Source organism: Garra rufa, chromosome 6, assembly GCF_049309525.1.
Source record: "Garra rufa chromosome 6, GarRuf1.0, whole genome shotgun sequence".
NCBI lineage: Eukaryota > Metazoa > Chordata > Actinopteri > Cypriniformes > Cyprinidae > Garra > Garra rufa.
This window is the reverse complement of record NC_133366.1, coordinates 12915331-12933909: the sequence shown is the minus strand read 5'-3', so window position 1 is coordinate 12933909 and position 18579 is coordinate 12915331. Positions and strand designations below refer to the sequence as shown.

The following is an 18579-nucleotide window of genomic DNA, read 5'->3' as shown; positions in this document are numbered from 1 at the left end:
TCTAAATAGAGGAATAGAGTCATAGCTTGACAAATAAGCTCTGTCAACATAAAGACTGTAGGTTTAAAGGTCTCATTTTCCTTTTATCACGGCCCCAATTATTTATTATAACGACATATGTCATATTGTACTTGTCTCCAGAGCTCATCTGTTGAATCGAGTGTTCCGTTGATGAGAAATCTAGTTTCATAGCTGTTTTTTTAATGTTTAATGTAAGTATGTCAGGAAAATAAGCAACTGACTCATCAGCACTGGCTGCTGCAGAGCAGGTCCTTTAAACCAATTCAGACCAGAAACGTCAGAAAATGGATGCATGCACAGTTGCCATGGTTTGAAACCCTTAAGCTGCATGTGGTCTTGAAAAAGTATAATTTCTATTCATCTAGTGTCAGTTTTGCTAACTATCCATATAGATTGAAAGGAAATGCAAGTGTTTGCAGGGCTGCAAAAGAGAAGCATTAAAGGGGATATCGGATGCAAAATTCACAGTTTGCGTATGTGTGGACACAACCACCCTACAGTGATAAAAATTCATTCACTCCTTTTTTTTAATCCCGCAAAACCCTAAACAGTCTCAATTATCGAGCCTTTTTTATTTTCTGAGCAGTATGACATAATATTGAAAGACTGTCCTGTATTAGCATATTTCCGCCCTCAGTTAGTTGTACACTGTCCGCCATTTTCTCCGTATTCAGACAGCTGTAGCGACAATGTCTCATAAACAGCAGTGCAGGTGTTTTGTAGTTGGATGTAAAAGCGAACCTGACCAGTGATTGGAATAATGGCGTTATAAATAAACGGCGTTACTAACGGCATTACTTTTTTTTTAGCAACAAGTAATCAAATGATTTACTGCTTCCCCTGTTACAATGCCATTACCGTTACTGACAAGAAAATGCGGCGTTACTATAATTGAGCTCACTAGTTTTCGTCCAAGTAGGCTCTCTATCAGCCATAAGACCTGCAAAGCTGCGCATTGCATTGCGTTCTTCTTCTGAGGTAAATTCTTTCTTATTCCTCTCAAAACGTCATCTTCCAGAAACGAAAAGAAATAGATAAACTTGATGAATGTTCATGTTTGTTTACGGAATTTACCTACATGTCCGTACATCTCACGTGGATGTTTTACATTTAAAAAAGCGGAGCCGCTCATGAGCGTGATTACAAATGAGTTTAGATAGGGAAAACTGTGACTGACTTCATTTGAAGCGTGACTTACTTTATTTAAATGTGACTTACTTCATTTAAAGCTTTCTATATATGTATTTCTCATGTCTGTAAAGTAGGTATTTGCTGAGATTCAGGTTGTTTTATTTACGTGTCTGTGAAGAGAGGTGACAGAGATCGAGACGGCAGAGAGCGCACACTGTTTATTTTCTTTATTTTTTAAAAGTACATTGTTTTTTTGTTATTATAACTACACTGGAAAAAAGAAAAACAATACGTACATTTACTTAGGTATGGAATTAAGTATGGAGTTAAGTCAAATCTACTTAACTAAGTTAAGTAAAATTAGCAGAGGAAATAAGTAAATTTAACGTGCACAGTTAGAGCTTGATGAGTAATTTCTACTTAATTATTTTAAGTTTACCCTGCAGTCCTCAAGAACAATTCACTAAGCCATACTTTGTAAACTTTACTCAAATGTTATAGTACTGAAAAATTGCCATTAAAGGAACACTCCACTTTTTTTGGAAATAGGCTCATTCTCCAACTCCCCCCGAGTTAATAAGTTGATTTTTACTGCTTTGAAATTCATTCAGCCGTTCTCCTGTTCTGGCGATATCACTTTTAGCATAGCTTAGCATAAATCATTGAATCCTATTAGACCAGTAGCATCACGTTCAAAAATGACCAACGAGTTTCGATATTTGTCCTATTTAAAACTTGACTCTTCTGTAGTTATATCGCGTACTAAGACCAGCGGAAATGTAACGATGCGGTTTTCTAGGCCGATAAGATTAGGAACTACACTCCCATTCCGGCGTAATAGTCAAGGAAGTTTGCTGCCGTAACATGGCCGAAGCAGGCGCATTAATATCACACAGCGCCTGAAATTAGATCCCAGCTAGGTAACTTCCAATGTGACCGGTGCTAAGTTTGTGTAATTCCGGTTGTTGCAGCTGTCAGAGTTGCAGCTGGTAAATTGTTAATGGTTGGATTTACCTGTGTGTGATTAGCTATGGTTCTGTGCATTGTAAGGGGCTGTGATAGTAAGTCGAAGACGTACTCTACTACCATCTTTCATAGAATTCCCACGAAAAAAAAGCAATTTCGACTAATGAATCAATGGCTGGCTGCTCTGAACATGGATCTCAAAACACCGTTAGAAACGATCAAGAAATGGCATGTTTGCTCCGAGGATTTTGAACCAGATGACTATTTGGATAGTTTTACCGGTACTACAGCACGGCGTCTAAAGGACACGGCGATCCCAACAATCTTCAAACTAACGTTACAGACAGGACAACAAGGAGCATCGCCCACGGCTGTAAGTGAAACATGATTAATTGCTAACGTTACCTGTGAAATGCAACCCCTGACGACTAGGTTTGGGCGAACAGTTGGCTTAGTATTTGCTATGACCAAATTCCATGTGTGATTGCAAAAGAAAGTTATTGCGAACAGTCGGTGGTGTTTTAAAGTCAGTTTTGAGTAAAAGTGTACATCATGAATGTAAGCCTGAAAATGCAAACTGACAGTATGCATTTAAAATCGTTATATTATATAATGTAGTGGTTGCAGGAATAACTTACTCTTGCGACAGCTGGCCATTAGGTCCACTCGGCGTGTGACGTTTTTTCTAGTTTATTTTGTCAAACCGGAAAAAAAAATCTACTACTGCAGGATGCAGCATTGCATCCAAGTCCTCGGATTTTGCAACATGCCACTTCCTCATCAGGTAGATCCACCCTTGCCATCGATGGCAATACCTGGTCCCACTCGCGACAACACAGGCACTCACTTTTAGTTGGCATGGGTTGGCAAGCCCCACCAGCGCGAATCTGCTCTCCTCATCCCTTCTGTCCAAGGCAGTTCAGACACACTTTCTTGTCTTTCGCGTACCAAAACCTTAGCTTCAGTGAATTCTGGTTCAAATTGATACGGTTCAGGATCTGCACCAAAGTAAATATCTTCTAAATCGTCTCTCACAAATGTCTCCATGGCGAGGAACGCTGTCTGTGCTGTGCATGCACGTTGGATATGTTGACGGAAGTAAACATTTGCACATGTGCTGTGTGATATTACTGCGCCTGCTTCGGCCATGTTACGGCAGCAAACTTCCTTGACTATTACGCCGGAATGGGAGTGTAGTTCCTAATCTTATCGGCCTAAAAAACCGCATCGTTACATTTCCGCTGGTCTTAGTACGCGATATAACTACAGAAGAGTCAAGTTTTAAATAGGACAAATATCGAAACTCATTGGTCATTTTTGAACGTGATGCTATTGGTCTAATAGGATTCAATGATTTATGCTAAGCTATGCTAAAAGTGATATCGCCAGAACAGGTGAACGGCTGAATGAATTTCAAAACAGTAAAAATCAACTTATTAACTCGGGGGGAGTTGGAGAATGAGCCTATTTCCAAAAAAAGTGGAGTGTTCCTTTAAAGCATGTGGTTCACTTACAAACATGTATGTAAGCAAGTAGATGGCTCCCTATTGTTTTTAAGATTATATGTTGACACAATATAATTACTAACCAAATGAACACAGAGACCTCAATAATTGGCACATGCTACACAATGACGGTAACAATCAGTGATTTGTTTTTGAGTATGAATGGGTAATTTTGAGTAGAAAATTAACTCTAGATGTTATAAAACTGCAAGTTACTTAACCTAACAACCATAAAACTGTAAATACATCTCGAAAACAGAAAAACATTTGGGATGATAGGAACAACGGGATCATGACTTTAATATGTACTTTGATTTGTGTGTGTGTGTGTGTGTGTGTGTGTGTGTGTGTTTGTTAGGTCAAAACTGTGAGTTTGATCACTTAGAAAAGTACATCTACATCTCTCATCAACTTTTAGGGCTGGAAAATAAATCAATGTGCGAATTAAGAAATGATTCTGCATCGATTCAGAGATTTTCCGAATGCATCGTGATACTCTCTCAAATCGATTCTGAGCTTAGTTTTAAACAGCAGATTGCACTGCATGCTTTAAAAAACAGCTGTACTCTGTACACACACTTGACCTAAAATAATCATTCATAAATTCAAAAATGTTGGATCAAATTAAAAGGGTGTTTACAATAATATTGTGTCATAAAAGCATTCTGAGCCGAGGCTCTCTTCAACACTTTTCTTTGTTAGCATTTGTGTGAAAAAAGTAGATTAGAGCTTCATCTGCTGTTAAAAACTAAGCTCAGATTTGATTCCAGAGAGAATTGTCATGCATTTGGAATTGATGCATGAATCGCTGCATCGATTTATTGGCACAGCCCTGAACTGTACAGTTTGAAGTATAAAAGTTTGAAGTTTTGTATGATGCAGAGTCCTAAAATGAACTTTGCTTAATGTAAACCCTACCTCCTTAATTCTGCCTGCACTTAAACTAATTAACAAAAGCAATTTAACAACTTTACTTCAATTACTTTTAAACTATCAATAAGTAAAATAATGAACTTCTAATGCATAAAGGTAATGGAACATTTTACAGCAAATTGCTTAAAATGATTAAAACCTTTAATAGAACCACTAAACAAATGTCTTTCTGAAAAACAACTCGTCGTTTTAAAACTGTGACATGATGAGTTGCTCATCTTCACAGTGGAAAAGGAAACTTTCTGAAAGAGTTTGGAGCAATATTTCTTTCCACAGTTATAAGTTCAGACTGATTGGATCTAAAGCTTCTAATTGGGGGAGAAAGAAGCAGATAACTGGGGGAAAGCACTGAAAAAAGAATGAAGGGATGTAAATGAAAACTTTCAGTTGCACTTGGAGGGTGGTTCTTTTGCCGAGCTCTGCCTTTCCGACACCAGCCAGACTCTTGACTCCTTTGAAACACGCTAGCAAGTTTTAAGGAGCATGTGAAAGTCTGTATGAACATACTATCAAACACACCCCTTGAAAACGGAAGAAATGCCAGGAGAAAGGAAGGAGAGAGGAAATGAAAGCCATTATATTGGAGTCTACATTTCTGTTCTACCTCCCAAAGACTGGGTGTGAGGAAAGGAGCCATACAGAAACAATAGCATCGGGGTGCTGCTCGTTTGCTGAATGATTTAGGTGTCACAGACAGAAGGAAAGAAATCTGTTACTTTCTCATTCTCTCTGTCAAAGCAATATGGTCTTGATTGCTAGCAGAAAGTCTCATCTACAGTAATGAAAGCTTGTTTGCAGGGCTTAGCATGTTGCATTTTTTTGTTAAATCGTTCTTCTAAAAACTGCATGTATGTGGTGAGGTATAATGGGCTCACAGGAAGTGAGAAACAGGCTGGAGAGGATTTTGGATGGAACCGTTACTGCTCACTTAAGTTCTGTTCAAGGGCAGAGAATTCTGAAGTGAATAATGCATGTAAGATTTTGATTTAAATTTTTTTTTCTCTAGTTTTTTTTTTTTAGCATTGGATAATATGATGTAGAAAATCCTGTTTCCACCACTGAATAAAAATATATATAGTAATTGCGACTTTTTATCTCACAATTCTGACTTTTGACTCGTAGTTGTGGGTTATAAAGTTAGAATTTTAAGATATAAACTTGCAATTCTGACTTTTTTACTCAAAATTGAGATATAAACACAATCTACATGTTTTTTTTTTTAATTGAAATGTGACTTTATAGCACACAATTGTGAGTTAAGTCAGAATTGTAAGAGATAAATTTACAATTATGAGAACATATCACTCTTTTTTCCCTCAAAATTGGACTTTATAACTCGCAAAAAATTGAAAAAAACTGCAGAAATTGCAAGAAAAAGTCAGAAATGCGAAATATAAAGAATAAAGTCCAAATTGCGAGTTTTTATCTACCAATTCTGACTTGATTTCTTGCAATTGCTAGTTTATATCATGCAGTTCTGAAGAAAAAAATCTGAATTGTGAGTTTATATCTTGCAATTCTGACTATATAACTCAAAAAAAAAAATCCAATTGCGAATTTCACAATTCTGACTTTATATTTTGCAGTTGTGAGTTAATATCTCACAATTCTAAGAACAAAAGTCAGAATTGCAATTCAAAATCAGAAATGTGAAATATGAACTTGAATTTGCAAGAAAAATGTCAGAATTGGGAGTTTTTATATCACAATTCTGACTTAATTTTTGCAAATGTGAGTTTATATCATGCGATTGTGAGGAAAAATGTCAAAATTGTGAGTTTATATCTCACAATTCTAAGAAAAAAAAAGTCAAAATTGCAATTAAAAAACAGAAATGTGAAATATAAACTTGCATTTGCAAGAAAAAGGTCAGCATTGCAAGTTTTTATATCACAGTTCTGACATAATTATTGAAATTGTGAGTTTATATCACCCAATTCTGAGGAAAAAAGTCAGAATTGTGAGTTTATATCTCACAATTCTAAGAAAAAAAGTCACAATTGCAATAAAAAATCAGAAATGCAAAATATAAACTTGCATTTGCAAAAAAAGGTCTGAATTGTGAATTTTTATATAACAATTCTGAATTAATTTTTGCAATTTTGAGTTTATATCACGCAATTCTGAGAAAAAAGTCAGAATTGTGAGTTTATATCTCATAATTCTAAGAAAAAAAGTCAGAATTGCAATAAAAAATCAGAAATGCGAAATATAAACTCGCATTTGCAAGAGAAAAGTCCAATTGCGAGTTTTTATCCAACTATTCTGACTTTATTTTTTGCAACTGTGAGTTTATATCAGGCAATTCTGAGGAAAAAAGTCAGAATTGTGAGTTTATGTCTCGCAATTCTAAGAAAAAAAGTCAAAACTGCAATAAAAAAATCAGAAATGCAAAATATAAACTTGCATTTGCAAAAAAAGGTCCGAATTGTGATATTTTGTATCACAATTCTGACTTTATTTTTTGCAACTGTGAGTTTATATCATGCAATTCTGAGGAAAAATTTCAGAATTGCAATTTTAAAAAATAGAAATGCAAAATATAAACTCGCATTTGCAAGAGAAAAGTCCAATTGCGAGTTTTTATCCAACTATTCTGACTTTATTTTTTGCAACTGTGAGTTTATATCAGGCAATTCTGAGGAAAAAAGTCAGAATTGTGAGTTTATGTCTCGCAATTCTAAGAAAAAAAGTCAAAACTGCAATAAAAAAATCAGAAATGCAAAATATAAACTTGCATTTGCAAAAAAAGGTCCGAATTGTGATATTTTGTATCACAATTCTGACTTTATTTTTTGCAACTGTGAGTTTATATCATGCAATTCTGAAGAAAAATTTCAGAATTGCAATTTTAAAAAATAGAAATGCAAAATATAAACTCGCATTTGCAAGAAAAAAAGTTTAATTGCAAGTTTTTATCTTACAATTTTGCCTTTATTTCTTGCATTTGGGAGTTTATATCACGCAATTCTGAGGAAAAAAGTCAGAATTGTGAGTTTATGTCTCGCAATTCTGAGAAAAAAGTTAGAATGGCAATTAAAAAAAAGAAATGAGAAATAGAAACTAGCATTTGCAAGAAAAAAGTTTAATTGTGAGTTTTTATCTCACAATTCTGACTTTATTTCTTGCAATTGTAAGTTTATATCATGCAATTCTGAGGAAAAATGGCAGAACTGCAAGTTTGAATCAAACAGTTCTGAGGAAAAAAAAAGCCTTTTTTATTTATTTATTTATATTCAGTGGCTGAAACAGATTTCCATAAATGTGTGTTTATTTTATCTATAATATTTTAAAGTTTCTGAATCTATATGTGTTGATTCATGGACACAGTTATTCGTATATATCTACAATAACAATTATGGTTATATTTTGGATGAAGTTAAAGTTAAACACTCAGAATCGGGACAGAAGTGCCATGTTGTTGCTGATTCCACTAATATTTATTATCATTTAGTTATTAATATCTATTTTCATTTAGTTATTTAATAATTTCATGAATCAAATGTACATTTCAAACATATTCATTATTCATCATAACCCATATCTCAAATAAATGGAACCATTTAATCTGAATTCATAGTTTATCATCTATCATGAATTAAAAACTTCGACCTATATATGATTCATAGAATTATATAATACAAGTCAGATTTATTTCTTTGACTGCGTGCTGTTTGATTTGTCTTTATTCAATTATTCAACTAAACTGTCAGATTGCATGCATTTAAAAGAGTAGTAAGGAAAAATGTTGTGCTGTTGCAGCTAAATTAGCAAATGTTTCATTTATTTTGTTTAATAATGTAATGGATGAGCATCAGACTTACTTATGCACAATACTGGTAAAACTGGGTTTTAATTAGAATGATTTCTGAAGGATTATGTAACATTTAGGACTGGAGTAATGCTTATTAAAATGTGAGCTTTGCCATCAGTTATTACTGTTTATACTGTATTTTTGATCAAATAATTGGAGCCTCATTTTAAAAACATAAAAATATATATTTATTTTTACAAACTGTATTTTGTTTTATTTTACTTTAGTTTATGCATTTTATTTACATTTCTATTTAATAACCTATTCCTTGATTATTCCTTGATATATTTATTTTTTCTACATTTTTATTTTATTTATTTTATTTTATCCAGTTTATTTCCATTTATTTATTTCTACAGTCGTGGCCAAAGTTTTGAGAATTACATAAATATTGGACATTGCAAAAAGTTGCTGCTTAAGTTTTAATAATAGCAATTTGCATATACTCCAGAATGTTATGAAGAGTGATCAGATGAATGTCATAGTCCTTCTTTGCCATGAAAATTAACTTAATCCCGAAAAAAAAACTTTCCACTGCATTAAGAAGGCTTCAGGGCGTCCAAGAAAGTCCAGCAAGCGCCATGATCTTCTCCTAAAGAGGATTCAGCTGCGGGATCGGAGTGCCACCAGTGCAGAGCTTGCTCAGGAATGGCAGCAGGCAGGTGTGAGCGCATCTGAACGCACAGTGAGGCCAAGACTTTTGGAAGATGGCCTGGTGTCAAGAAGGGCAGCAAAGAAGCCACTTCTCTCCAAAAAAAACATGAGGGACAGATTGATCTTCTGCAAAAAGTATGGCGAATGGACTGCTGAGAAATGGGGCAAAGTCATATTCTCAGATGAAGCCTCTTTCCGATTGTTTGGGGCATCTGGAAAAAGGCTTGTCCGGAGAAGAAAAGGTGAGCGCTACCATCAGTCCTGTGTCATGCCAACAGTAAAGCATCCTGAGACCATTCATGTGTGGGGTTGCTTCTCATCCAAGAGAGTGGGCTCACTCACAATTTTGCCCAAAAACACAGCCATGAATAAAGAATGGTACCAAAACACCCTCCAACAGCAACTTCTTCCAACAATCCAACAACAGTTTGGTGAAGAACAATGCATTTTCCAGCACGATGGAGCACCGTGCCATAAGGCAAAAGTGATAACTAAGTGGCTCGGGGACCAAAATGTTGAAATTTTGGGTCCATGGCCTGGAAACTCCCCAGATCTTAAAACTTGTGGTCAATCCTCAAGAGGTGGGTGGACAAACAAAAACCCACTAATTCTGACAAACTCCAAGAAGTGATTATGAAAGAATGGGTTGCTATCAGTCAGGATTTGGCCCAGAAGTTGATTGAGAGCATGCCCAGTCGAATTGCAGAGGTCCTGAAAAAGAAGGGCCAACACTGCAAATACTGACTCTTTGCATAAATGTCATGTAATTGTCGATAAAAGCCTTTGAAACGTATGAAGTGCTTATAATTATATTTCAGTACATCACAGAAACAACTGAAACAAAGATCTAAAAGCAGTTGAGCAGCAAACTTTGTGAAAACTAATATTTGTGTCATTCTCAAAACTTTTGGCCACGACTGTATTAAAAACTTCTTCCTTGATTGATTTATATTTATATTTTCTACATTTTTATTTATTTTATTTTTTTTATTTATTTTATTTTTTAATTTAAATTAATGCAGTTTATTTCCATTTATTTATTTCTATTTAAAAACTTCTTTCTTGATTGATTTATATTTATATTTTCTACATTTTTATTTCATTCTTTTATTCAGTTTATTTCCATTTATTTATTTCTATTTAGTAACCTCTTCTTTGACTGATTAATTTAATTTGTTTTGTTTTGTTTAATTCATTAAATGTAATTTCATTTTGTTTTGTTTTATTTATTTATTTTTTATTTAATTCATGCCGTTTGTTTCCATTTATTTCTATTTAAAAACTTCTCATTTATTTATTTCTATTTAATAACCTCTTCTTTGACTGATTTATATTTTCTACATTTTGTATTTTATTTCATTTAATTTTGTTTTGTTTTACTTTGTTTTATTTTATTTTATTTATGCAGTTTAGTTCCATTTATTTATTTAAAAACTTCTTCTGTGATTGATTTATATTTATATTTTCTACATTTTGTATTTTCAGTTTTTTTCCATGTATTTATTTCTGTTTAATAACCTCTTCTTTGACTGATTTATATTTTCTACATTTTGTATTTTATTTCATTTAATTTTGTTTTGTTTTACTTTGTTTTATTTTATTTTATTTATGCAGTTCCATTTATTTATTTCTATTTAATAACCTCTTCTTTGACTGATTTATATTTATATTTTTTTACATTTTTATTTTTTTATTCAGTTTATTTTCATTTAATACTGGTAGTGAATGTACAGTCAACTAGTCATATAGTCCTGACCAGAGCCCTAAAAACTCACGGGTGGACCCTATATGAAAGCGTTCTCTTGTTTTTTTTCCGCTGTCCATCCTCATGTCCCAGTTTCTGGATATAAAGTCAGAAACAAGCATTTACACTTTCGCAGACCTGAATTCTCATGACCGGAAGATGTCACCTTATATCAGTCCCACTGTCCTGAGAGGATACGTCCATGTCTGTGCATCAGCGATGGACATATCCCTCTCCTCTCTGTATTCAGATCCACTCTCTATGCTGCGCTTTAACAGTTACCCAGAAGACAGACGCCTTAAACCAGAATTGGATTACACAAAAGACAGGGAGCTCATTGTCCCTCTCTTCTCAGCTCCATGTCTTGGATGTTGACATGCGGGAGATGATCCTGAATTGACCACAGTCTGATCCCCATTTAGTTCCCTCGCTAGCATCTGCGTGTGTGCGCAACCAATGTTTGTCCTTCCGGCTGCAACCAGAGAACGTCTCAGTCCTCATGCAAGAGTAATAGTGCCTTGTGGAAATGTCAAACTTTTATACGTCTTTTATTTTAAAGATTCATTTCTGAGCATAAAAGCTTTCTTGAAGATCATTGAGAGAAAAGAAGGGTCTACAGAGGATTTCTGCATGCTTAACAAGATGAGCGCTTGAGAAAGATGTTGAGCTGCTGTCTTGTGCGCGTGCATGTGTCTGTTTGTGTGATTCTTTTAACTTAAAAATAAAATATGTATCACCCATGAACCTATTTGTTAAAAATGACCTTTAAAGATGTGTCCTCTTAGCATTAAGCATCAAATTTATTCAATTACTTGATTGATTTAATAACCTCTTCCATGATTTTGATTTTTATTATTTTATTTTATTTTGTTTGATTTGATTTGATTTTGTTTGATTTTGTTTGATTTTAGTTTATGCAGTTCATACAGTTTATTTATTTTTATTTAATAACATCTTCCTTGATTGATTTATATTTTCTGCATTTTTTTATTTTTTTATTTTATTTTATCCAGTTTATTTCCATTTATTTCTTTTTATTTAATAACCTCTTCCTTGATTGATTTATATTTATATTTTCTACATTTTATTTTATTTATCCAGTTCATTTCCATTTATTTATTTATATTTAATAACCTCTTCCATGACTGATTTATATTTTCTATTTTTTTATTTTATTTTATTTTATTTTATTTTATTTTTATATATTATTTTATTATTTTATTTTATTTTATCCAGTTTATTTCCATTTATTTGTTTCTTTTAATAACCTCTTCCATGACTGATTTATATTTATATTTTCTATTTTTTTTAATTATTTCATTATTTTATTTCTGATTTTATTTTATTTTATTTTATTTTATTTTAATTTATTTTATGCAGTTTATTTCCATTTATTTATTTCTGTTTAATAACATCTTCCTTGATTGATTTATATTTTCTACATTTTATTGTATTTTATTTTATTTTTGCAGTTTATTTCCATTTAATATAAATATATTATTTATTTATAAATATATGATTTATATTTATATTTTCTACATTATTTTATTTTATTGCACTTTATTTCCATGTATTTCTATTCAATATCTTCCTTGATTAATTTATATTTATATTTTCTACATTTTATTTTATTTTAATTCATCCAGTTAATTTCCATTTATTTATTTTTATTTAATAACCTCTTCCTTAACTGATTTATATTTATATTTTCTAAATTTTTTCATTTTATTTATATAGCCCGATTTACTAGATTAACTTTTGAGAGAGCCCACAACTCCCAACGCATTGCATTTCTTTCTTTCTGTGATGGTCTAACAATTGTGATATATTGATCTGTTCTTCAATTAAGCACGGTTTTATGCATTTATGGAGTTTTTAAGGCATTGCTTGCAAATAATACATTGCTTTGCGCATTGCACCTTTTTATCTGTATTACTAAACAAACAAGGTGAACCCATGTGATCAATTTCACTTTAAAACATTATTGCGATATTAAATGAGCAGCTATTGATTTTTTTTAGTAAGTTGACCTACCTAAAAATCAAAACAAAGCTCAATCAATGCAGAATAATAACAGTGATAATAACGGTTTAAAATATTGATACTCGACTTATACAAAGTCAAAATCATAGCAGAAGAATAGCTTCACTATACAGTATTGATTTTTGTTTCTTCTCAAGTCTCAGCCTCAGACAGCCGAATTGACCTGGCAAACTCTAATCTGATTGGCCGGTATTACGCAACTTCCAGAATAAGGCCACAATTTTCTTCTGGGAATGTCTTGTGACCAAGTACCATGGATGTACAAATTTTATCAAGATGGTGGTAAAACTTTATATAGTTGAAGTCAAAAGTTTACATACACCTTGCAGAATCTACAAAACGTTAATTATTTTTTCAAAATAAGAGGGATCATACAAAATACACGTTGTTTTTTTATTTAGTACTGACCTGAATACAATATTTCACATAAAAGATGTTTACATAAAGTCCACAAGGGAAAATAGTAGCTGAATTTATAAAAAAATGACCCTGTTCAAAAGTTTACATACACTTGATTCTTAATACTGTGTAGTCAACTGAATGATCGACAGCTATTTTTTTGTTTGTTTGTTTGCTTGTTTGTTTGTTTAGTGAGAGTTGTTTATGGGTCCCTTGTTTGTCCTGAACAGTAAAACTGCCCATTGTTCTTCAGAAAAGTCCTTCAGGTCCCACAAATTCTTTGGTTTTGTGTATTTGAACCCTTTCCAACAATGACTGTATGATTTTGAGATCCATCTTTTTACACTGAGGACCACTGAGGGACTCATAAACAACTATTACAGAAGGTTCAAATGATGCTCCAGAAGAAAAACAAAACAAAACAATGCATTAAGAGTCAGGGGGTGAAAACTTTTGAACAGAATGAAGATTTGTACATTTTTCTTATTTTGCCTAAATATCTTTTTTTTTTTCATCTAGTACTGCCCTTCAGAAGCTACAGAGCTTACATGTTTGTCCAGAAGACAAAACAAGTTAAATTTACTCTGATCTTCAAATTCCAAAAGTTTTCACCCCCAGCTCTTAATGCTTTAAAATATACTAAGAAGACGAGTGCATTGTACTTATTTTTTTGATGTAAGTACATAGTAGTTAGTCCACCTAGAACCAGATTGGACATTCTGCTTGTTTACTGACCAAAATACAGAAAGTCCTTGCTAGTTACCCATTTTGGATAACCATGGCCTTAAATTGCAAAACTGCAAAAATACAGCATGATGTTCTTAGTTGTTTACGTATTGGTCAAATCTGTCTTTTTCCATCTGAGTAGGTGTTTCTTGGCAGGAATAAGCTGCAATGTGGACCCAAGCACATCATATTATCCCATAATTCAAAGCTCTGGCTGTGAGAGACTAACCTCTGCTTGGAATTTTGACCTAAAAGTCAAGAAACAAGCCCACACCTTTGAACTAAACAGAGCGTAGTGTTGAATTTAGGCGGCACGGGACTTTTATTATGCAACTAGCACGATCTTTGGCCTTAATGAGCATTTTATTATTTCCAAATGACATTTAATTGCTCTTTTACAGACTCCAGGGTAAGGGTCGCGACCTGTAGAGAGTTTACTTCTGCTTGTAGTGAATAATGGAGATGTTATTTTGGTCCCTGTGTTTTAGTGTTTTGTTTTTGGAGCTCTCTGACCTTCACGTTGTCGGCGTGAAGAGCTTCGCTTCGACATTCATGCTAGACATCCTCTCCGAAACACCCGCAAATGCATATCTGCAGGCAAACTACCGTTTTGTGCGTCATTGTTTTTCTTTTCCCCCCCATCTCTGTCCTGAAAAGATGTGTCTCATTTCTTGAGGTCACCTTTAGAGCATGACGAGAGATTGCGGGCCATCTATAAATGTAAATAGTGGAGTTCTATTATTTATCCACTTTCTATTCAGTCCCATTCCACCCTCCTTTTCCGCATTTGGCGTCTGTCGGGAAACCCCTCCACGGCTTTCATGTCTTTCTCTCTCTCTCCCAGTCTATTTTTCCCGAACACAATTCTCCTCAACACCTGCAGATATCCACCATGCTCCCTTAATGTGGCAATTCTCCAAAGTCATTTTCAATTATGCTTCAATGAGCTCTGTTATTAGAGCAGAGACGCTGCCGCCGACAGTCTGCCTGAGGCCTGAATTGTGTGAGCGTGTGTGTGATTGTCTCTGCCGTGTGTCGGAGAGGAAATTGAAAGGTGTATACTTGTGCCAGATTGAAAGCGTCTTTCTGTGTGTGAGGATACACGTTTGTCTTTGTCGCACTTTCGCGAGCAAATTGCCTAAGGCGGCGTCCCGCTAGCCGACTCGATTTCGGTTGGGGGTGTCACACCTACCGACTGTTTTTGGGTGACAGACTAAACCACCGCCTGTGTCACTTCTCTCCCATCCGCTGTCACGGATTGCCAAAATAAGCACGGGAGTACAGCGCAAACTATTGTAATGGACTGAATTAGGACTCAATTCGTGGAGTGACTTCAGCGTGCATGTATTTCTTCCTTAGGAGCTTGCACAGGAAGTATGTGTGTGGATTCAATGAGAAAGTTTTGCATACAGTATGTTAGGTAGAAACATATTAACACACAATACTAAACTAATGCAATTAAACAATTAAAATGTCACATTAAACATTCTATAATGTACATAACTGATAACAAGAATAATATGAAATGTAATTATTTAAATAAATCAATCAAGTGTGATTTTGGAAAGAGAATCAAGTAGCTGTTTGGTAGCTGTTTTCTACCATAAAGACATAATTTGAAGAATTATTTAAATTAAATTAAATTTTAAATTAAATAAAATTAAATTTCTTTCCCCACTATATTTGGTACAGCATTATTTATATGCTATTATAGTATTTATTAATATTTTGGAAGAGCTTTTCGATTTTCATTTTCATTTTAGCTTAAATGTATATCATTTTATTACTTGCTTATGTAATTTTTATCAGTTTTTTAATAATTCTATTTAATTTAATAATTTCATTTATATTTAAATGCACTTTTTTCATTTTTCATTTTAATTTTATGTGTTAGTATTTTTGTTTGCTTATGCTTATGTTTTGTTTTTGTTTTTAATATTTCTATTTAGCCTTTGCATTCATTTTTATTAATTTTTTGAACTAGCTTTTATTTTATATTTTTAGTTTCCATTTTAATTTTAGTTTCCATTTTAAAAATGTTCACTATATTTGGTACAGTATTATTTATATACTATTATAGTAGTTATTGAGTAATTATTAATATTTTGAATTAGCTTTTCAGTTTTCATTTTAATTTTAGTTGAAGTGTAAGCAGTTGTATTTGCTTGTGTCATTTTTAATTCATTTTAATTCTATTTAATTTCATTTATATTTTAAATTAGGTGTTAGTGTTTTTATTATTTGCTTATATAGTAATTATTAATATTTTGGATTAGCTTTTCAGTTTTCATTTTATTTTTAGTTTAAGTGTAAGTAATTTTATTATTTACATGTGTCATTTTTAGCATTTTTTTTTAAATAATTCTAATTTAATTTAATTCAAAATATTTTATTAATTAAGTTAGAATTATTTTTATTTTTTCAGTTTTTATTTTAATTTTAGATTAGGTGTTAGTATTTTTATTATTTGCATATGGCATTTCTATATGTTTTGTTTTTGTTTTAAATATTTCCATTTAGCTTAAATTTATATTTTAATTTTTAATTTTAATGTAATGTAATTTTCACTATATTTGGTACAGTATTATTAATATACTTTATTTATATAGTAATTATTAATGTTTTGAATTAGCTTTTCAGTTTTAGTTTTAATTGTATTATTTGCTTATGTCATTTTAATCAGTTTTAAATAATTCTATTTAGTTTAATACATTTAATTTAATTAAATTTTAAAATCAGCTTTTATTTTAAGATTTTAATTTTAGATTAGGTGTTAATATTTTTATTTGCTTTTAAAAAAAATTCTATTCAGTTTACATTTATTTTTATTAATATTTTGCATAAGCTTTTATTTTATATTTTCATATTCTATTTTAATTTTAGTAATTTCATTTTTTGCTTATGTCATTAAAGTTTTTTTTTTTTTTTTTTACACATTTTTGTACTTTTCGTTTTTATTTATTGGAGTTTTTGTTTTAAGTTAAAGTTTGGTACTTCAATTTTATTTATTTTATAATTTATTTATTTTATTTCAAGCCTTTTTTATGTATTTCAATGTAAGATGAAGTCTAAGTTCATCCAAAAAAAAAATAAAAATAAAAAATCAGTTACAAAGCACTGATTTGGTTAGGTAATTTACATACTAATTAAGTCTTTACAATTTTTTTTGCATTTAAATGACGAACATTTTTATTGTGTTTATGTATGTAGAAGTGTCTAGTTGAGTGCTCCAGAATTAATCTCAATGCCAGCATGCACAAAAGCTCTCTTCTTACTGAAATGAGCACACTGATGAAATCCAGATTATGAAAATTTTATTTGCTGCCTTTTCCTCGGACACCGTGATAGCAAACACATCCGTCATGTCTCCACCCTCCTGTTTCGCTCTCTCTCCCCGTCTCTTCTGTGGTGTGCGGACCTAGCAGAATGGATTTTCATAGTCATCATAAAACTTTCAGTCATGCATCTGGGTGTGAAGTCAGGTCTGGTTGAGCTCTGATGGACCTGCAGCGATACAATAGGATTTAAAATTAACAAAGGCTGCCGTGTTACTCCAGTGCAAATATTCCATCCTGACAGCACAGTGCTAGCAGTCATTACTGAAGTTTTCCAAACAACATGTGCAAATTAACAGGGAGATAATAACTGGAGGGATCTATGAGACTCTCTGAGCGAGAATGTGTTCAGGAGGCTTTTAGTCTTTATAACACAACACGTTCTAGCTGTCAGACGCTATCAAGTGTCACTCAGCAAGTTTCAGCAAACCTTCCTGTCTTGTCTCCCATCACTGTTATTCTCCTTTAATATTCATCTGTCCCTGGTGGCATCCTCAGAAAACAGCAGTCTATATTTTTAACCAGTCTTTTTGAACAAACTAGGGTGGTGCTTACTATACTTGGATGTTCCTTGACATTTTTAAGGTAGTCGCTAGGTGGTTGCAAGGGTGTTCTGAGTAGTTTCTAGGCATTTTCTTTCCCGTCAGTAGAGCTCCGGTTTTCCCCCAAGTTTCTGTGAAATCTTTTCCCCCGTGGCTCTAGTCCTTTCTTTTTTTAAAAGACTAATGCCTTTTCTTCCATTTTATACTCTTCTTGATACAAATAGTCTTAGGAAGCTGCACAGTTTGAAGTATCATTCACAAATAGTGCTGAAATGAATACTTTTATTATAGAGATACTTCAGCCTAAAATGAAATTTCTGTCATTAATTACTCACCCTTGTGAAGTACTTGTGTTGTTCCAAATTTTTGGGACTTTTGTTCATCCTCTGAACACAATTGAAGATATTTTAAATAATATCTGAGAGCGTCTGGTCCTTTCATTGACAGCTTAAGTAACCTATACTTCAAAGGCCCATAAAGGTAGCGAAAACATCATGGAAGTAGTCCATGTTACTTCAGTGATTCAAGTGTTATTTTCTGAAGCGACGAGAATAAAAATAAAATAAAATAAAATAAAATAAAATAAAATAAAATAAAATAAAATAATTTTGGATTAACTATCCCTAATCCAACAGACTAAGTTGAAGCAACGAGAATACTTATGTGAAAAATTAAATTAAATTAAATTAAAACATTTGGGGTGAACTATCCTTTCTGTCTACACATTTAAATTGAATCAATGAGAATGCTTTTTGTGCGCAAAAAA

At 32.7% G+C, this 18579-nt stretch overlaps 1 protein-coding gene across 2 annotated transcripts in view; it reads left to right on the top strand.

The window, feature by feature from the left end:
• Positions 1 to 18579, top strand: part of sorcs3a (sortilin related VPS10 domain containing receptor 3a) — a 351206-nt gene that overhangs the window by 126248 nt on the left and 206379 nt on the right. The gene's annotated exons all lie outside the window — the stretch shown is intronic.